We start from the raw sequence: 23,601 nt of genomic DNA on the forward strand, positions 1-23,601 counted from the left end.
TAAGAGCAGAAACAAACCAAATGACGATCCGTCTCAAAATTATATTTTTCAGTCTAATTCATTTTAAAATATTATATTCAGCAGTTACCATTTATTCAAATATAATCCTTAAATTACTTTTCAGGTACTGAAAATAAAACTGGCAAACTTGGCAAATTTAGATTCAGGTATATCACAAAAATTTAAATAATTGAGAATTTATAAGTAATATATTTGAAAAGTCTTTTATGAACTATACTTCAAATATCCATATGAATGAACTTCAGCTATCCATATGCCTTCAAATACCAATATGAACTAATATGAACTATATAGAATAGGAATAGCACTAGAAACTTACATAGTTTTCTAGTGCTACGGTTAACACCGTTTAATAGCTGGAAATCATAAATAAGATATAGCATATTGGAGTTAGAGGCAAAGTTTGGATATATAAATATTAAAGTTTTAAGAGAATGTAAACTCTTAAAATTTAATGTTAATTAACAAGTTTGTCCTCTAAGGTTATGGATGCCAACATTACGCACTTATAAGAAGATAGTAAACAGTAACTAATACGTAAGCATCTTGACATTTGCGGGAAGCTTCGAGAAAGAAAACAGTAGTTTTGCTCAAGAAATAATGGTTTTTACAGGACAATGTCTGGCAGCATTGTTGCTGTGGCAAGAACACATTGAATGAACTACTTGAAATCGATCTGCCAGCATTAGAATCCCTTGCTATAGCTTAAATTTGATAATATATGTTTTATTTAGTGTATAAACATTTAACATTTTAAAAGTATATAAACTCTGGCAAAATTTATATCAACAGTGTGGCAATAAAATGTTCTCTGTATGAAGCTAATCAGCATCAGTTGGCAAGAATCGTTTCACATGATGACTCTAAATACTACCTGAAGTACCATCAGAAGGTAATGCTGCGGCCTCAAGAAACATCAGCGTCTACTATGTTTCCTTTTTTGATTGGGCTTTAGGAGCCGACACTGCATCAGATTACCTCTCATGAATCCATAACAGAGCTATGCAAATTGCTTAGCTTGGCAATTCAGACACTAAACACTTGATGTCTGACCAGTCTTGTTTTCGATTGTTTCAGGTAGATGAAAAATTATTATGAAAAAACCCAATGAAAATTCTGCATGTCTACAGAAGATATTACAGATTGTGGCTGATCTGCAATTGTACAGTGTTTGTTTAGCTGATATTCAGTGTGACCCTTTGCACATCCACAATTATGTCTGCTAGTTGAAGGTTATGTCCACATACTTTCTAAAAGACAGTAAAATGCTTATTCGTACAATTCTAGAGACATTAGAAATGGGTTAAAAGAATGTGCATTTGAATTTGAAGTCTACATCATCTGAAGTCAATCTCAATAGGAACATCAGCCCCCAGATCTCAACATTTTTTAACATATCTGGAACATAAAATATGACGGAACAGAGAAATACTATATTTTCGAATACAGCATAACTACGGTTCAGTGTGCAGGAATTAATAACGTTCATTACTTAAAGATTATGTGCATACTTGTGGAAAGTCATTTTTTTTTATTTCTATGTTCCCACAAAAGGTTTGTTTAGTATTAGGCTGGACGGCACTTGATTTCATAGGGTTAATATGATGATCATCAACAATTCAACGAATGTCGTGTTCAACGAATCCTCTCGTCTTAACTTTATTAGCATTAGCATATATTAGTTACTATCTAGAGAGCAGAAGCTTCATTGACAGTCTTAAAACACAACTCAGCTGTATCGTATTATCGTATGAGAATGACATTTACAGCCTTAAGAGTACATAGATAATCTGATGGCCTGCGATGAATCGTTGTTGCATAACATCTGTTAATGCGACAGTATAACATTTTTTATTTACAGATCTTTCCATTCGAAAACCCTTATGCTTTCCTTTCTTCAGTTTTGTATTCGTTAATTTTTTGCCTATTATTACAGTCTTTTGACATATTATTAGGTATATAGAACAAGTAGAGATCTTTTACAAGTATAAATTTCAACAAACATTGCTGCAGCTGTTACTGATTTGCATGTGGCTCACACTTTATTTTGACTACTTGAAGAAAATTGTAATAAGAAGTATTTTACTTACTTACCAATTTGTATACATTATTTGATGCTTATTAACATTTATACCTCACTTACTCACATTGTATTAAGCTTTACATCCACTGCAATTAAAGTATGTTATTATTTGAATCTGAAACAAAACATATTCTGTTAACAACTTTTGACACATTTAAGTACAATGCATTTGAAAATTGCAAATTAAATTACTGCGCTTATAATTTCACTATCAGTACCTACAACATTATTTACCTACGCTTTTTTTATTTATTTTTTTTTTAGTTTTGCAAAGTCTGGAGACGTTCCCGATGTGTTTCTAACTTGAGCCGGCCACCGCCGTAACAACTTGACCACAATGACTGGCTTCGGTGTTTATTGTTCTTCTCAATTTTGACTTACCGCGTACCTCATTAAAAAGTTTGCTATATTTTTCCTGTATTTAAAAAAATAGTTATGAAAGCTGTTTTGGTCTCAAATTATCTCTTTTCAGTTATCTGAACTGACTTCTTTTTCTTTCTTTGATTATAATTTTAGCTTACTTTTACAGCTTGCTGATGGATTCTATTCTAGGTAATACATGCCGCCCTGTCAATATGTAGGTCAGCAAAAACTTGTCTCACTCCCAAGGTCTGGGAGTCGAATCCCAGGGAAGTGTTGGACGTTTGTGATTGCATTATCTTTGCGGAATAGGGGAAATTAAAATCTATCACTGCAAAGTTTCTTTCAAGAGGTTGGTATCAAAATAATAGCAGATTGATTGATTAAAAGATAATAGATTGACTGATTAACAGATTATTACGAAGATCTGGACTGATATGTTGAACAGAAGTGGGAAAACACAACTTCTAATATTTAAGAATATTGTTTCGTAAATCATTGTATATGAAAATAAGTATAGATAAAATGTGAATATATTGAGTTAAAAACTATCAGTGACTTTTTCATTCAGAGTTATGCAAAAATGATTATCTTACAGTCTCATTTATTGTAGTCTACAGCACATTGCTTACAGATGATTGTGATAACATGCACTCTTTTCACGCAACTTTTCTTTGACACATATGGCAATACTAAAAGGATGCATCCCAGCAAAGTAGGCAGTAGATTACTATAAATATGTTCCAAGAAGAAAAAACCTCTGAAAATGGTATTCCTTATTTTTTCATGTTAATTATAAACTGTATCTGTTTTTCCTTTCCGATATTATATACGATAATCCTATATTGAATTTTCCATGATTATACATCGATGTGTTTAATCTGCATTTGGACAGGCATAACCAATCATTTGGTCACAACAACTGGAAATACCTAGTGTGGTTTAACGTTAAGAACATATGAGGTATTTCTTCACCTTCTTAGCATGCCTTCGTGGGGTAGTGGTCAGCACACTCAGCACGTATTCGAGAGGTCCGTGGTTCGAGTTCCGGAGAGGGCATTGCTCATTTTCCACATCTCCAGCATCGAAATAACTAATGTGTCTACAAACATACCTCTATGACTCTGCAACAGGAATGTGATTTAATTTTGTGCTAAACTGGGAAAAAGCCATAATGATACACTTGAAATGTTATACCGCGTATATAGAGATGAAACATTTAGACATGCATCAGTATTTAAATATTAAGGATACTTCAAAGTCATAAGATACGAAAGATCAGAAAGCATATGCTGACAGGTTATCCACTGAGATTATGGATGACCATCATTACACGCCTGTGGGAAGATAATAAACAGCAGCTAATATGTAAGCATATAATATGTAAGCATATTGTAAGCATTTGTGTGAGACTTCGAGGAAGAAAATCGTTGATTTGCTCGAGCAATAGTGGTTTTTCTCCAGAATAATGCTCGGTTGCAAATTATTGCAGTGGCATTGACAAAAACTATCTAAAATCGATCTGCTAACAGTGATAACAACCTTGCTAAAGGCTAGATTTGACAACATGTGTTTTCCGAGTGTTCGCAACACTGAAAATATAACTACGCAAAAAAGCGATTCTTTTCAAATGAAGAATAGAGAACCCACACCCACACTGATAAAGAAGATGTCATAAAATAGTCTGTTTTTTATATTTTTGAATCGTTTATGAAATGCTGCGAAAAGTATAATTCAATTGAAAGAATCAAACCAAATGCAAAATAAAAATGCCTATTGAATTATCTGATTCTGAATAAGAGAACGAGTTTTAAAATTTTCAATCAGCCTACATATTTTAAAGAAACTGTTACCTGATTACAATCACAGCGCATTTAGATAGATTATGCTTTTGTTTTACTCATGTCTCATTTCAAGGATCTTCATTTATATAAAATCGCTGATTTTTTACCAGTCCACTTTCATCTGAAAAATATTGATAAAAAGACAGCTTTTTCGTATTGGGATCATCCCATCTTTAGAAACGAAAGTGTTTAGTGATAAGAACAGTAAAAAGGACGATATCTACTTCGTAATCCTGAAAACAAATTGAGGAAAACTCATTAAACTTAAAAAGGAAAATAAATAAAAAAAGTGATATGAGTTAGGAATCATATCTTAACAGCTGAATGATTTTAAACTTAGAATAGGGGATGGGGGCATTAGAAAAAAACACAAACAATGGGAAAAATGTTTTGCCACTTCAGTACAAAGAAGCGCAATTGCAAAAAGGTGTCATAATGCCAATCATTTTCGTTTTTGATAAAACTACATTAAAAATAAAACTCTAACAATAGATTAATATCATTGACCCATCCAATAAAATTTAGCCCCAAACCTACTTATAAGTTTGAATGAGAAGGCTACATGCTAAAGAAAGGGATGACTTTTGAAGGTGTCTTTCTAAGATAAACTGGCTCATATTAAAGTTTCAAAGGGAGAACTATCACAAAAGCATTCATGCAATCAGCGCGTTCGTCTGGGATCGAAACGGGGTCGAGCTTCCAATATTTAGCAATCTTAACTGCTGGGGAACTGGTGAGTTAACTCGGAGAAAGTTTGGATCCATAAAGTATTTATGCATTTAAATTCTTATTTAATTTACCCGTGTTCTACCATTTCAACATCTGCTAACACGCAAAATTTGTAACAGCTAGCGGAAGTGATTATGATGTTCTTTTCTAATTATTCTCAACCCTTCGAATAATTTCGGTAAGAATCCAAGAGAAGCTCTTAAAAGCAGTCTAGAGAAAACTTTACTCTAGAACTTTTAGACGAAAGTTAATAGCTGAAGAACTTTATTCCTGAAACAAGATGAGATTTTACAGTCATATTTTAAGGCGTGGGCTTTTATTAGGTTTATGAAACAAGATGAGATTTTACAGTCATATTTTAAGGCGTGGGCTTTTATTAGGTTTATGTATGTGTTCCATACCAAGAAATTCAATTTTTTCATTCTTTAAACAGAATTAAAAATGATTTATGTCTGCTTTCTTTATATTTTATCTAAGACTGCAAATTTCTTTTCTGCTCACCATCTGACGTTGCCGAGCAGAAAAGAAACTTGCAACTCAACTAAATTTTGGTATTAATTTTTAGTGATTTTTACTAGGATCATAAGTAGTATAATAATATAGTCTAAAATTGTACTTTCGCACTTTATTTATACAAAACTATCTTGGACAAGATTATAAAGAGCTTTAGAATGCAACACAGCATGGGAATTTATCGCAGTAACACTGATGTCAAAAATGCTATCCCGTCTTATCCGCCATATCTAATCAAAAGTCAGCCTACGCCAAAGAACGTGTTGAACGAACCATCACAGTGTTTGACCATCAACGTGTTTAACCATCTGAAGACTAAGTCAATCGCTTGGAATAAGATGTCTCTATGTTGAAATACCATCAACTCAAGCAAAGGATTTCGACAGAAACTACTAAAGGCACCGTAGAACATTGACTGATATTACCAACAAGATGATATTAAAAACAGAAGGGTCTTCCGTAAGGGTTTAGCACAATGATTCAGTTAATAAAAAGTATGTGAAAAATATCAAATTTTTGGGTCCAGTGAAACGTATGTTTAATATGAGATTAGACTGTTTGCAGTACCTCTGTATTGTAACTTGAATATCAGCTATTAAAACTACTTGCCTTTTCCAATATTTGCAATGATGGATATGATGGAGTTGACCCATTAAAATACTGCAAATTTTGATTAAGCTAAAGATCAGCAGATTCATAAAAGTAGTTAAATTTTCGAAGTGCCTTTTTAGGTAAAAAAAATCACTTTGACATGAAACCGTGAAGCATATGCACATATTGGCTTAGTTGCCGATGATCTGTTTTGTTAATAATAATAATATTCTAAAATAAAAGTTTAAATTAAAAAAAGTAAAAGCCGACCATCATTTTTAAATCAGCTTCTGTTGTCTTTTTTTTTTTTTTTTTTTTAATATTGATTTTTCATTTAGTCAGGTTGCTAAAATGTTTACATAATTAGTACATTTGTTCTTTAACAAAATCAACAAATGTCAATGGAAATGGCTTAATAAATAAACGCTGAAGACATACCACCTGTGAAGGTTGCTTTTCAGCAGAATATAAAAGAACTTTGGGAGGAAAAATAAGGCACCCTACACCTTGAGGAGACAGAAATAAAGTTCGAAAAGCGCTCACAAAAATTGTGCATTATTATTATGTGTTGTTTCATTTTATGCTGACATTTTTTCCACTTTGTTTATTTTATTTAGCCTAAAACTTTTTTGGCGTATTTTAAGGCATATACGAGTACTTTTGCTTGATGTATTTATAAGTGGGCAACCACATGGTGTTTCATGGCGAAAGACAAAATTAAACACTCTTTGTCAATTTAAATGCTATATTAGAAAAATTTGAATAATTATTATGGAATTTTGGAAACGAATACCATAACAATTAAGTAACTATACTGCATGTAAATAAATAAAGCATTTATTTCATTTGCTTGGAAACTTGACTTCTGTTGTAAGCTTTTCTATGTTTTCCTCACTTGTAAAGCGCATAAGAAATAATACTTCTCGCAAAGAAATTTTTCAAAGACACTAATATTAGATAATACTTTCTTTCTTTATAATATTTATCTAAATTAAGCAAGTGTATCCATTTGTAAGAAATTATCCTATTCCATTCCTGGGCATGTTCTTGAGGTATACACATCGAACTATTATTTGGAAAAGGTCTGTGGTTCGAATTTCGGCAAGAGAAAGGGCGATTTTTCGTGTTTAATGCAATAATTAAACAAATAATTATTATTAATATTAATTATTATTCTCAACAATAAATATACATGCTCTTCTATTGCTCAGAATGATAATTCATGTAGCTCAGATAGCTTTATGATATTCAACTTGCAGATCATCTCTGAAAGTTCAATTAAAAGAACCATAACAAACTGTATGAAATATGTAACATAAACGCTTTGTATCTATAATCTGATTATCTCATTTTTCGGATTATGTCGAAATTCTTGTTTACTCTCTGGCAGCAAATAATTGGTAACATATTTGTCACTTCATCTTTAAAATTCAATTAGTTCAAACTTTAGGAATTCGCTTGAATTGACTTCTTTAATATTAATACGATACATAACTAGTTTTATTACCATTTAACCGAAGTTATTTAATTTTTGGCTTTAGAAATGAAGCGTATGTGCTTGAATTATTGATGTTTACGCTAATCAGAAGACTCATATATATTCATTCTTATACAAAGATTGTAAAAGCATACTCCTGAAAACTTATTAAACATATTGAAATGGTTGACATGCCAAGAAAAGTTCACGTTCATCTTAACGTTGGTAACTTTTGGTAACTGCTTTCTTTGTCAAATGGGAGACATCAAAACTGTATTCGATCTCATCCTAGTTCCGAAGTAGTATGAAGTACATATACAGTTTACAGTTTTCCTAAAATCATTTACAGTTAAGAGCTGGAACGTTACGAATTCTTTATCATATACAATATCCTAGTCTCAAAATATATTGCTGTAACTCTGAAACTGTTCTGCAGGTTCGACAGCGTTGGTATTGTTCAACAAAAAAGGGCTAGATTGGTCCATTTCCTGCTTTCATGTCCTGAGAAATACCTTTTATTTCACTTTTGCGTTACTTCACGACAATTTAACTCGTAAAGCATTTAAGTGTGTTGAAGAGTTTTAATAATATAATATTTTTACAATGTGGGCATTGTTTTTCGATGACCTTCTGCACTATCCATTTAATATCTACTCGGAAATACTTAAAATGATCATGAAAAGCGGAAAATTGTTTTATTAGATAAAGAAAATGGATGTAAATCTGCATTAAATATATGTTTTAGAAATATTGCTTATAGTTGTTAGTTTCTCGTACATTCTGTTTCATTTGTGCACAAAAATATTTTTCAAGAAAGCATAAATATTTATCAGTATAAGGCAGACGAAGTATTTATGATGGTAATTCCATAATGAGTCTGTGCTTGCCACAACTGCGAAAAGAAAACCAGTGAATGGAGAGAATAATTTAAAAACTGTAGGTTGAACTGTTAGCAAATACAAGCAACAATAATTAAGTTTCTATTGTACTGTGGCAGCATAAATGTATGATCTACTAATAAGTTATCTGCATATTGTAACGAAATAAATTTTAATGTTTAAAAAGACCTCATTATTAAGCTTTACAGTTTTCCAACAACCAAGGATGCATATTTAAAAATACCTCTTAAAACATATGAATCTTCTCGTAATGGCCACCTATGGCAAACACCTTGGCAACCAAATTAAAATACTCATTACTTCTGAGAACATAAATAAACATAAATAATGAATATCACTTTTCTAAGAAGACCATCTGCGCAAAAGAGCAAATTACTGGAGCCATGGGTTGGCTTAAAGAGGGTTCAATTCAATTATTTTTTATTAATTTTATTTACATAGTTACGTTTGGAAACTAGTTAGGTATTCGCTTTGCCTATATTTAACTTTTAACAGTGCTTTTCAAGTATTTTTGCAATAACAGATATAATCTCTAAACACTAAATTCGCAATAAACCATACTATCGGTGTAGAAATTAGCGAAGGTTGCTCCCAATCCAAAGATCTCGGAAAATCACGGTCTTCCGAAATTCAAGGTAGAAAGAATTACATAGTCTTGGGACGAAAAGCTTCCTGAATTTCCCAGATTCGGGCGGAATTCTTCCGATTTTAAATACTGGAAGGCCAGTGGTGGAATGTATTCATTCGTAAATTCCAGAAGAGTTTATTCGGTAACCATAGATTTCCTTCCGGCAGTATACAAACGGGGGAATTTATATATCGAATTTATCATTTTTATGTTTATAGATAACACAGTTAAAAATCTAATAATCCAACATCCAGTGACTCGGTACATACGATAATCGCTCGCCCCTCCCCCCCATTTCACCGACGTTCTGCCGTGACATGGCATTACGAGCATTTCATTCGGCAATTATTCAGAGAGTTTTCTGGTACTGTTACTTCGCGTCTTTTCTTCGCACCAATTTAAATAAACTTCTTGTTTAAAAATTTTTTACTGTCTTTATTTATTTAAAATGTTTTCAAACTTAATATGTCAAATGTCGATAACAGTATAAAACGGAAAGTTGTAATTTGACGATTTTCCAAAAATATAATAATATTAATCCAATCTGTGGAGTAAAAGTAATTCAAAACTTTAAATGTAATTAGAGAAATTCACTTTTTGAAATGCAGTATTGGAAACTTCCTAATTCAGTTCGAAAGAAAAGATACAATTTCCCTGGCGCTGATTTTTCCGTGGAAACATGTAAATGTTGCCAAAGGCTTTGCGAAAATTGTAACCAAATGCCCGAATGAATGCTTCTTGTCGAAAAGGGCGAAAAGATTGATGATCCAACGATCAATCGCTCTCAGTTACTGAAACAGTTAAAAGTTTTTTTTTTTTTTTTTTTTTTTTTTTTTGAACAATCCATTATTCACGAATGCCGGAAAGGGCATTATATACTTTTTGTCCGATTTTCGTGAAGTTACTCTAACTTAGTTCGGTAAGTCCCAAATGCATCGAATTATCGGACTTACGTTGTAGCCCTGATATTAACAGCTCAAATATCTTCAGAAACTTCCAAAATATCAATATGAATTCTACAATTTTGAAAGAAAAAAAAATCTTAAAACTACGCGTTGTCGTATGCAGAAACAAGCTTATTGCCCTCCAAATGTTCTAAAAAAAGAATTTGCACTTCACATCAGCAATGCTGAAAAATTACGCAACAGTTGCAGAGTACTTGACATAATTCAGGAGTCCGATAGATGTAGTATACACGTACATGTAATCTGGAAATATTTCTTTGTGCTCCTAGACTGAACTTATCAGACAGCCAACTTTATTCTGATTGGTGGATTTTCGTGCTGATAAACTAGTGATGATAAGAGATGTTTTGAAATTTATATTATCTAGAGTTTCCACTGCGTTCTAAAGGTAATTGTAAACTAGTTTTTCAATTTTTTTGCATTAATATTTACCTTTACTTCGTTCTATAAATATAACAGAATTGTATGTCATTTAGGTATCGTTTCCATGCTTAAGGCGTAGTTTAATAAAACGGCGTGCAAATATTATATCAATGAAAGAATAGTCTTTCGGGGTCAATGCGGTCTCACATCTGTCAAAAAAGCCGCTTACATCTGCACAGCTATTTTAGAAGCTTAACAGAACTTAATCTCTCCACGCTTGAATTAACCACATTGTAATTCAGAATTTTTCCATTGATTAAAAATGTATAGAAAGTATTGCAGTATACACCTATATTTGCCATTATAGACCTTATGATGCCACCAAAGTGTCCAAATCTCAACCAACAAGACTTCTTACTTTAGAGCAGGGTTACTGTTAGGGGTCGCGGGGCCTCCAGCAAGGGGTCACCAAGAATTTTAGCAGTTTTGCTATTTCTTTAACTTATTATAATAATGTTACAATTACCAAATATTTTTACTCAGAGTATCTGAAAATAGATAAAGATAAGACAATACAGACAAAGAAAACAACGAAAACGTTTCGACGCATTCTATTTGTAATACAACAGTTCATTTTCCTTGCTTTGCACGTGACGCTGTCATTTCGTCTGTTACTTATTTAAAATTTTCACATTGGTCTATGTCTTAAAATTAGAAATTAAAGTTAATGACCTAAATCTGAAATAGTACTATATTACAGTACAAGTGAAAAAATTGACAGTTTCACTCACGCGTGTGTCAGATTTGCGCAATACTTACGGGGTCCTGGGGGTCGCGAAAACATTTCAGTGATAAAAAGGGGGCGCGACTGAGAAAAGTTTAAGAAACCCTGCTTTAGAGCATGTTGGAAGGAAACGCCCTTGCCAAACACATTTCAGCAGCAATTTACAGTTAAAAAGAAAAAAAAAAAAAGGCTGCATCAACCACACTATCCTTATTGACTTTTCCGTAATTAAGTTCTACCTCCTTCGTTATTACTCTGCGACCTTGATTAATCGGAAGCCTACTGTATAGGAAAATCAGAATTATTGGAAAAGCATATAATAGCAGAAAAATTCCTTATGCTGTGCAAATATGGTGTAATTTTCTAGAACTGTAATTCCACATCAGTATCTTTTCTGATACGATGCGGTAACCTACATTCTTTTGGAATGCCCTAAGAAGAACAAAATAAATAAATAAATAAAAGGCCAGTCCCAGTATTTGTTGAGATGTTGTACGTCTAGACCAAGGATTCTCAAGCAGTGAATCTCAAGCAGTCTAAGACCAGGGATTCTCATCTTCTAGCAGAGATGAAAGAGGTGCAGGGGGCAAAAAAAGTCCAGTGCACCTTTTTCATCATTGCTAGAAGTTTAAGCCCCCTCCTTTTCAAACTTGAAAAATATGTATACATTTATTTAGATTTAGATTATTTTTAACGTGTTTTATTAATTAAACAACAAAATGTATGGAATACATTCGTAAACTTGAATAAAAATAGTTTCTTTTATATTCATAAACTAAAATTAATTGCTGAACTGATAAATAAAGGGGTTGACCGAATTTCCCCAGGTTGAGAACTCTTGGTCACGGCAGGCAGAACAACCATTTCTCATTATGGCAGAACAACTATTTTTCAAGGTGTCTTCTGCCATAATTACATTTACCTACCTTTTGTATTATATCAATAGCAAATGACAGCTCAAGATTTTCTGCATGTAAAACATTGTGCAAATAATACAGCTGTATACAAATCCTCGCTTTTTCTGTCTCTAAGGTCCTGTAATTATAATCGGTAATGTGAAATGATATTATACAAGACTCAAAATAGAACAAAAATAAGAGAAAGGCAATACCATAAATGTTAAATAAATTCTATCTTAAAAATATGAGTAATTTCCATTTAATATCACGAAAGGTAAACGAATAAGTGATTTATCTCTGTATAAACTATAATGCACTAGTGTCCAAAATTTTGTTTGAAACAGCAGTTTTTGAAATATCGAAATTACTAAATGAAATGAAATTGAACATATGTACCATATAAAACTTGAGTAAAGCTATATGATTGGAAATATATACTATATTTCAAAACGTAAAATATGAAATTAACATAAACAAAGATGGTGTTCGTATTTCTAAACATGTTGTTAAACAAATTAATCCTGAAATTGTGTACATAAATAATATTTCCCTTAATCAAACATTCGAGTTAGAAGTAGATCCAACTCCTTCAAAAGAAGAAGTTAACGATTATTGAAAATCTTGTCTCCTATTACAAAGCTCTCAAAACTCAAACTACGAACACTGAGATCACTATTCAAGTGAAAATAAAACATATATTTTTCATAAACCTAGATGGTTACCTTTTATCGAAAGAGGCATTGTAGATGAACAAGTACAAATTTGGTCAGCCGACGGCTAAATTGAGCCATGTTCTTCCGAATATTCAATCAAATTGTAGCAGTAACGAAGATATACGGTAGCTCTAGAGGATGTACAGACTACCACAAAGTAAACAAAAAGATAGTTAAAGATCAATATCCCTTACTGTATGTCACAAAGACTTACAAAAGCTTTCTTGATCTTGCCGGATATTTTCGTAAATTTATTCTAAATTTTTCCGTGATTGCTCAACCATTAACCAACCTCTTCAAAAAAGAAAATAACTTATACTTTGATGACAATGAGAGAAAAGCTTTCAATCTTTTGAAGCAAAGTTATGTGAAAAACACGTACTTAGCATCCATTAATCATACTGAATACTGTTGAAATACGCACTGATTGACGGTATCCATGGTTTTGGTTGTAATCTCATGCAAAAATTCTATAACTGATAATTGCCTACATCCTGTCTCTGTCTATTACGTGAGCAGAAAGACATCTGACGCCAGTTATGAATTTTAGGTATTAGCTGTAGTTCAAGCTTTGTAAAAATTTTTAAGTTTATTTTTTAGGCAAACACTTCAAAATTATTACTGTCTGTAATGCTTTCAAAATGACTTCGAACAAGAAAGACTTAAATATACTTATAATATGATGGGCACTGATGCTAGAAAATTTTGACTACGAAATAGAGAATCGAACGGAAACACGAATGACACATTTTGGTGCCCTGAGCAGATCTTCTGTTTTCGTCTTCACTTAAGATAGCCTCATTTTAAAAATACGAAATGCACGATGATCATATTCGAGCTAACAAAGAAGTCTTAAAGGTTAAATCTAATAATAATTATTTTGTTGAAGCCGATAACGGTAACGAAATGCTTGTTGATTGGTAGAATCGGTGCAAACCAATATAATTAAGGACGCTCATCTTCGTGGACATATTGCTTCTAAATGAACTAAAGAAATCATTAAACACGAATTTTATGTGTCTAAACTTAGAATTGATACCTATATCATAAATTGCATTCCTTGCATAATAATAAATCGTAAATGAGGAAAACAAGATGCTATGTTGAAATCTGTACCGTGAAAGATACATCTCCATACACACTCCATTGATAATTTAGGACAACTCGCAAGTACTCAGAAAAATTATTAGTAAATATTTGTTGTTATTGATTCATTCAAAAAGTTTGTATGGCTTCACCCAACAACATCTATTGACAGCGTCGAAGTAATATCGAAACTGGAAAATCAAAAATTTGCAAATTAATTTGCAAATTAATCGCAGACATGCTTTTTTCAGGTTTTAATAATTCTTCGCATATAATTTCCAATAAAGGTTCAGCGTCTGTCGAGAGATTATCTTGATGCATGCTTTTCCATACAACTCATATACATACACCTCATTCAATACAGGTAATAAACTTTCAGCGAATGTACGCTGTCTAATATCAAGCCCAACTACAGAAGGACTCGAATATCCGTCATAGAAAAATTTCGCGTTTGGTAGAATGATTTCGCTTTAATGTCGACAGAATGTTCAAAAGTTCTGAGGAATGAGACCGAAAGTCATTATAAGTTGTTATCATCTTAAGCAGCCGGGGACACTGGGAATTTTATTTTATTTATATTTAGACAGTTTTAATCTAGTTCAGTAACTGTGCTCAAAGAGAATCATAAAATAGTCTTGAAATTATTATCGACTTTGCTCCAAGCTATGTACTGATAAAGTGTCTACAAATCATCGCATGACGATAACATCGCAGACATGCTTTTTTCAGGTTTTAATAATTGTAAATGGATATTCCCATAATGATTAATGAGCGCAAGGTGTAAAGAAGGATAAATTTTATTTTTACATTTTTTATTAACTAATAAATTTTTGCTGAAAACGTAAGAAAACTTAAGCATAGAAAATTAAACGTAACTTATACATTATACTTTTCATGAAAAATTACCAGTAAAAACTTTATAAAAATGATTTATTAATGGCCTTTGTTAGTTAACTATGCCGGTTTAAAATTCTATTAAGTGCTACAAGTTGCATTAATTTTCTATGCTTAAGTTACCTTTTTATTTTCTCAGCAAAAATTTATTAATTAATAAAAGATATGAAAGTAAAAATTATCCTTCTTTCCATCTTGCGCTCACAAATCATTATGGGAATATCCATTTACACTTATTAAAGCATGCCTGAAAAAAGCATGTCTGCGATGTTATCGTCATGCGATGATTTGTAGATACTTTATTTTTTACCACGATATTTTCGACGACGATGTTTTTAAACTGCGAAGTTTTTGAACCGCTTTATTTTCGACGACGGTGTTTTGTACCACGATGTTTTAGAACTGCGATGTTTTCTCTTTGCGATGTTTTCTCCCACGATGTTTTGTAGCACGACGTTTTCGCCTTGCGTTGTTTTCTCCGCGACGTTTTCGTCCGCGATGTTTTTGCCGCGATGTTTTCGACTGTAACCCATTTCCGAGCTTAGGTCAGATGGATCCAGTACATTTTACTTATCACCCTCAATTCAACTTTCAAGGTGCCTGTTGGCAACATTTCATCTAAAGAAAACGAGATGATCTATTATGATCTCTTTAAGTGGTTATAATCTTGATTTCTTTCGCAGTCAGTAATGCTAATTCATTGATTTACTGTGAATACGCTTCTCGTTGCCAGTGAGTTTGTTTTCCAGAACGTATCGGTCGTTATTATTATTATGTAGCAAATATGACACGATTTGTTTCATCCCTTTCGTTTTCTCGAGTCCGTATAGGTCCCTATAGTCACACAGGTTCTGTCGTGCATATTTTTTATTATATTCTGACTGTACAATTAATCATTCAGCATATTGCAAAACACAAACAAGCGTCTGTTCGTTTACAGTAACTAATCTGCACTAATATTGCATGTTCTTAAGAAATATCTCACTGAGTGATAAAAGATTTCAAAATAGAGCAACCCGGTGTTTGAGACGCCAAATTTTAGTAGACGGTCGTCGCATAATGTGTCCTATGCTTAGGCGAATGCTTTATCCGTCATGACTGTGACATAGACGTTAAAGGGTGTTTGTAGCGTCGAAATGTATTTTGCTTTACTTTTATATCAACTATAAATATCTAGCCTCCGAACCGAGTTTTCCATCGTTCGCCATTCGACAATGATACAGAGAATTTATGTTCACTCAGCCTCTAATCAAACTAGTACCAAATCTGATGAAGATAAAGCAGTATAACCATACTTTCTTGACTTTATAGTGGCATGGAAATGTGGGGGTTATACCCTTATGAGCCCCATGACCGGCCATTAAGCTCTTGCGGGATTTTTATTCTTTATTTTTATCTATTACACGTTACTCTTTGCTTTTATCCACTCAAGAAAAAATGCGAGTAAATTATGTTCTGTAAAAATTCTGTCATTATTTTTATATGATATTTGTGTAAATAGAAATTTCTGTTGTTTTGTCTATTATAGTTTTACATGGAGTAAAACTAAAGTGAGAAGTGGCGCTTTTTCGTTTAGAAAACAATACTGATTTTTGCAGAGTAATGACAACAGTAGTCAAATATTTCCCAATAATTTTCTCATAAATATTGTGAATCCTATCGTGGCAATCATCTCTGAAGTGACAATTATTTCCTGGAATATAAATAGACATCGCTATTGAATATCACCTCTCTAAGGCAATTACGTCCACAGGCCGAAACAAGCTGGAACCATGGGCAGAGGGGGAAAAAGAAGAAAATTAAATTGCCTATGTTTTACTTTGTCTTTCAACTGATTCTAAATTTTAGATTATGATATATAACTGTTTTACTTCTGACTAAAATTAAAATAAAATATAATGTTTAAGTTTCAATTTTATTTTCGCAAAGTTTAATTCTTCTCTTAATTAAGTACTTTTGTCACAATTTTCCTAATTTTAAAGCAAAGTGATTTAATTTACAAATTATAAAGGATTTATAATTTTGATTACAAATGCCGGAAGGCTTTGTAACTTCATTCTATAAAATACATAGTCGGTACTAAAGAGTGAAGATATACAAGAACAAAATTTACTTAAACAAAACAATATTTGGCCTAATGTTCAGATGGAATCTAAGCAAATATATATTACGGGAAAATTACTTGCACATAGATTAAAACATAACGTGTGAAAATGAAGCGTATATTTATTTACTTTAGCATATGTTATTTATTTTAGTAAGTAACGAATAAAAATTTTGCGTTTGATAAATCAAGAAAAAATGCCATAGCGTATCTCCAAAAGACGACAAATTCATCACCTTTATTAAAGATTAGAAAATAATATTCAAACGTTGTAACAAGTATCATAAACATGTTAGCATTGCTACTACTGCATAATTTCTTAAGTATCTCCTTTTCCCCCCAGTTTCATAGCAATAATTTCAGTGCATTTCAGAAGTCGTACGTAATAATTGTAAAAAGCTAGTCTGGCTTTTTCTAGATTCCCATGTCATGAAGTTAAACCGAAAGATTTTTTTATTTAATAGAAGAGAGGTGAAAATAATGAAATGCAAGAAAGGTGTTGTAAAACAGCAAAATTCGATCTTAAAACCTAATTTGATCAACAGATGGCAGCAGTGACTTTTATTACATTTAGACCGACATAGAATTGTCCGACTTAATTTTGCTTTTAGAATGAATTCTACGTTGTAATATGAAAAAATAATAGTTATATTACTTTGTTACATCTTATCATATTGCAGGTTTACTTCGATTGTTACTACACGTAATGATAATTGTGACTTTCATGAAAATGAGGGAAAAATTAAAATAGTAATTTCAAAAACTGTAAAATTGTTTTCTGCATTGATGTGAAAGGCTTTAAATTGTACATGAAAGATTTATCCCATAGTAAAGAGATGTTGTTTTTATAGAAAGTAGGACAGAAAAATGATAGAAATATTTAAAATGAACGAGAAATGAAAATAAGATCTTTGAATCAATGGATACTAAACACAGAAAAAAGAATTTCGGTAACGACAGAATATATTCTTTTTACCTTTTACTTCATAAGACTTTAAATTATTTTCTTTTAACTTATCAGAAAGTATTCAGTTCTAACAGATTTAGAGAGCAAAGAAGAGTATAAATAGTTTTATCAGTTATTTATGAAATACTTAAAAAATATTTTTAAAATTAGATTTGGACTGGGAAAAGACTAAAGAAATGTATTCAGCCGCAAATCTTCAAAAATTTAGCAAGAATGACATTTTTTTTAGCAACAGTAATCAAATAGAAAATTAATATCAATCTAATGATTTTTAAAAAATAATTTAACTAATGGTTCAGTACAAACTTACTACACTTGTAATTTCATACACGGGATTTATAAAATATACAGATCTGATATAGCACTGCCTGTAACTTCTTCCTACATGTATCTATAAATATAGTAGCAATAGCAATAAATTTTAATTAAATAGGTCTTAAACATTTGATTGTTGTCTATTAATGATGATAAAAATACATGTATATATTTTTTGAGAGGGGAGGAGGGCAAAATAATTTTTCATAATTGATTATGATTTTCCTTTTCTTCAATGTTTCACTGTTGATTTGACATATTCTTTCAGAAGACGTTTTCTTCTATTCATGATGGACTATTACTTAACAATTCTTTTAGTGTTGGAATTCAAAAATATCTAGTTTACATATGAAGACACTGATTATCATTCTAGTAACCAAACTTATTTCAATAACAATGCTTATGCTTCTTAAATCATTGATCAAGAGATAGTGCTGTCTGTAATTTTTCTTATAACTGTGTAGACATGTGGAGTGGTTTTGTTCTTTATTTATTATTATGATTTACAAGTTGATATGCAACAATCCAACAATCGGATGTACTGACTGAAGGATTGAAAACACTAGTTCATCTTCGCAAGAATCAATAACAGGCGCACACGCATGTAGCTTTAGAGAAAACATTCATATCTCCCGCGATTTATATATTCTAGATAAGGAGAAAATAAGACCGATATGGTTGGATTTAATTGCATAGTTTTCGTCAGAGAAGAAAGCATTTGTCGCGAAGTGGCGACATCTAGGGGCAAAATGTAACACACATTACAAATGAAACGGTAGTTTTAGTAAGTTGTATTTCTGATAAATTAGCTACGTATGTCTAAAATTATTCAAGTATCTCTTACTTTTCAAAGTCCGAATAAATTTCGTGCCTCATATTACTCTCCATCATTGCTATGCAGCTTAATTTTTTTTGTTGTCTTATTATTTAGCAATAACTATTATTTTAGAATTAATTTGTGACGGATTTATGAACTCCCTTTTATGTCCTGAAATTCTGGGCAACTCTTCTATCGTCTTAAAATACAGGGTAGAGGGTATGTTACTATTTTAAACAATATTAAAGATTTCGGAGCTTCTTAGAATGCAGAGCTCTCGCGATTGAGACTTGAAAAACACCATCAATCCGCCTCTTAAAATAATGTTCATTATTTAAATTTCGGTCTTCAACGCATGGCTCACGAGTCTAAGATGGCCTGCAAAACTATTTGCCGTGGCCCGTACCCTTTTGATGTAACAACATGAAAATCCGAATAATTAAAATACAATTTCAATGCAATTATATTTTTTAAGTAAATACTACCAATGCTTTTAAAAAAATTATGAAGGAAACATAAATTCTTCCAATATGAATAAAAATCTTCAGAACTGCTCTTTCTTAACAAAGCATATATTTCCAAAGCATACTGGCGAGGATCTGGAAATGTGAGCTTAGAAACACAGTAAAATATAAGCAAGGTTACATGGAAAATTCTTCTTACATGGTAAAGCTGTTTTAAGCTTTAATCCTGATATGCTACAGTATTGAAATCTTTGCTTCTTTTTCCTTCCTCGCCCCCCCCCACCCGATTTCTGTTTTAAGAATTAGAGCTTCACCACAAAAGTTTTTGTATGATTAAACAAACTGCGTATCAGTTGATCTTTGAATTATAGCTGCGTATTTAGGTCATTTATTATATGCGACGATGTGTCGGTCAGGAAGGCAAGGTTTGTCATCCGGTTTGGATTGTTGAATTCCATAATCAACTTCACCTTGCTGTGCATAAATTTATATATTCCGGTTGTTAAATCAAAGACATTTTAGTAATGTTTCCTCTGCTCAACCAACGTGCATCACCATCATAAATCACATTATCGTGATCCATTTCATGCTTATGTTTAAACAAAAGGGAGGGGGGAATTAGAAATAACAATTATTTCTCTTGTCCTACTAAAGCTGACGATTGTTACAATAACTTTGCCATGAAACTTCTCATATCCAATAGTTTTTGCTTATAAATTCTCCTAGTGTACTAAACAATAATGAGAGGCAAAATTGTTTCTTTCTAATTTCGGCTTTTTCCATGGCTAAATATTTTATGTGTGTTTTATTGACAGTGTCATTTTTTATTTCCTGATAGAATGGTAGATTTGATTTCATTGCTTAAATACAGACCAGTTTTCCTTAAAACGTCCTTCGCAATGGCATTCCTTCCTTGGTAGATTAGTGTTTACATCTGATGCTTCCGATTACTTTATTAAAATCAACTAACCAACATATCCCAAACAGCGTTACAGAACATTCTTTCTTTCACACCATATCAGGGACACAATCAGTTACGCCATCCTGAAAGTTAATTAAGTTGTAAGGAATCGCCCTCTACTAAATGTAAAATGTGGCTAATCCTCAATAAGATTGTAAGCGACTTATCGCTGTGTCTTCAGAAATACTACAAAGATAGAAGGGTGTAAAAGACCCTTTATTTTAAAATTAACTAAGATGAACAGAAGACGCACCTAGTGCTTACAAATAAGCCAGAATTTATGGCGAGAACTCGAAAATAGAATTTCCGTGTAAAACTAAATCTAAATTGGTAATAGCCAAAAGCTACGCTGTAATTTAAACGCGATTTTGGCTCTCGAAGCTTCACCAGCGTGAAATACTGTTGATAATTAGCACACCTAGCAACGTGGCCTTCACTAAGCAAACACGCTCCAACTAAACCATCTGAAACCCTCACTCAAACACACACGAGTTAATTTGCATTCCAGCGGGAACACGAAAATAGAGAAGTGAGAGTAAAGATTCAGAACATAAAATAACTGGTTAAACGAATTTAAAAAAAGCTCACAAAGTTGAGATCGAATCGCCGGACGTTTTCTTTAAAGACTTCCAGAATATCATTGCTTTCATAGATGCGAACGTTAGCAGTTGATCTGTGATATAGAATTATTGACCGTTGCCAAAGATAATGGTAACAAGTTGTGCTGTATCTTTCGCATCTGTGTACTCATCTAAAGCAAGTGAATATGATATAAATTCAAACGGCCTTTTTTTCAGACGTCCAAAAGGAAAGTTAGTCCGATGGGATATAAATCTCGAAACGGAATTTTGCGTTGAATCACTAAAAATGGCGTGTCACTTTTGAAATTTTTGCGATCAAATATTATCGCCCTGTATAAAGAAATTAAACAATGAAGAATCTGCATGAATGTATGTACGATTTTCGCACTGTGACAATGATACATAGAGCCAGAGGCGTGCCAAGATATTTTTTCACCCGAGGCAAGAAGGTAAATGCGCGCTCCTATATATACCAAAATAGCTATATTTGTATTAAACAAAAGTTAGTGTATTAAATCAAAATGTCATAATTCTTACAGCGTAATTATACCATAATTCTTAAAGCATTTTTTAGTCGTAGCTTTATAAATTCAGAAAAATAATATAGCCAATTATCTGTAACTTTCAAATTAAAATGTTAAAAAAAAAAAAAAAACGGTTGGATATAATCAAACCGGGAGACTTGAGACTCAAGTTATCTAAATTGGAACCTGACATAAAATTTCTTTGCAGCAATTATCAAGCGCAAGGAACTCACTTAATTTAAATAATAAAAATTACTGATACTTAAAATGAAAACAATTCTAAATGTATGTTCCTCTAGTATTCTAATAAAATATTTTGTTTTTTTGCTATTTTATTGCACCTCAGCCTGTCTTTTGATAATCTGTACTGATGAACTATATTAAGCTTTAAAAGAACCATTTTATTCGACCGTTAAAATCTGAAACCTTTTAGATTTTTTATTTTTTACGTTTTTGTTAATTTATTTAAAACAGTCAAGCATTTGAAATACAGCACTGTTAATCTGCGTAAATTTCGTTCAACTCGTTTACGAAGCACTGCTTTATAGAGCGATATCTGCAATAAAAAAAAAATAAACATTGTTTAAAGAAAAATAAATGGAGCTGTGAAAAAGTAGTGTTATTGTCAAAATTAATGCGTGTGTAACTTAACTACTTCCATTTTTTTCCTGTGAAAACACATTTAACCGGGGATTGAAACAAAGAACGCTAATGGCCATTAAAATTGCTACACCATGAGGGGAGCGCACAGCTTGAAATTTGTGTAAACGCTAGAAAATACTGGGGTATGCATATGATTAACATTTCACGACATGTGCACATTACATGCAAGGATAGCGATCATTCGAAGCAATATAAAAAAGCAGGCTGAAATGACAACTTTCCATTCGGAAATAATCGCATTTACTCTTTGTTTCTGTATTGGAGGTAGTGTTATATCGTGTTGAAAGGGAAAAAAAAAATATATTGACCACATTTCAGAATTTGAATGCTGGAAAACTGATCCAACCCGAACTTCAAAGTACTGTGCTGCGCAAATGAAACTCGCGATTCTTAAGATCAGCAATTATTATGGTTTTTGGTTTAGTTTTATTAGATTACGGCAAAGCACACGAGGGCTATCTGCCTTAAGGGAGGGATGCCTTCGTGGAGGACTTTCTAAGGGAAACTGGCTCGTATACACGTTACACATAGGAAAAACCACGAAAGCGCCCATGCAGCCAACCCACTCGCGGGATTCAAACCTCGGACCTAACTACCAATGTTCAGCGACGTTACCGCTCAGCGGCTGGTGGACCCAGCAATTATTATCATAATTTGCAATTGATGGATACAGAAGGGCCACGTGATGTACGAGAGATCAACACCCCTCACTTTCTAATTCCAGACCACAGATACCTTGTCCTTAGCACTGCTAGGGATTGTACAGCTATATCCCCTATCTTGTGTCAGGTAACTGGGTATGCTGAACAGCTCTAAGTATCCATACCTTTGCGGTACCGATGATATCTGTAACGTTAGCAAAGTAACCATTCTTTGTGGAATCTGCATCTACAATAGTGCATTCAGCGATGCATATGAATGCATCAATGGAATGACTCATCTTTCCTAATGAATTCTATTTTTACTTAAATCAACATTATGGTCGTAACTACACTCATGTCCATAAATTAAGGATAATTCGGAGTCACGCGGAGATCGAACTCTAAAATAAATATATCACCTGTAAAATCACTACACACATCTTCAAGAATCATATGCAAATTTCAGGAAGTACCCAGATGACACCGATGGTACGTCACAATGACGAGAGTGTAAGAGAGTGATATATAAGGAATACAGGCAAAGAAGTAAAATTGTTCGCAGGCGCTTTATACGCATTTCTGTGAATTAACCGAATAGTTATGACACACAGGACGCAGTTGGATGATTTTTTACGTGGTAGAATTATCGGCCGTCTGGAATGTGGGCATACCCAACTGGAAGTATCAGACGGACTTGGAATTGCCCAGAGTGTCA

General features: G+C 32.6%; 1 protein-coding gene and 1 long non-coding RNA gene across 2 annotated transcripts in view; both read left to right on the forward strand.

The window, feature by feature from the left end:
* The window catches only part of Hnf4 (Hepatocyte nuclear factor 4), a 200,748-nt gene that overhangs the window by 50,494 nt on the left and 126,653 nt on the right, over window positions 1-23,601 (forward strand). The window lies entirely within an intron of this gene.
* LOC146999544 (uncharacterized) lies at window positions 123-2,549 on the forward strand. The gene is made up of 2 exons (XR_015044407.1): window positions 123-167; window positions 2,369-2,549. It is a non-coding gene; the product is annotated as an uncharacterized LOC146999544 (long non-coding RNA).

This window comes from Stegodyphus dumicola, chromosome 1, assembly GCF_044657685.1.
Source record: "Stegodyphus dumicola isolate Sdum_Otavi_A_Nest chromosome 1, ASM4465768v1".
Lineage (NCBI taxonomy): Eukaryota > Metazoa > Arthropoda > Arachnida > Araneae > Eresidae > Stegodyphus > Stegodyphus dumicola.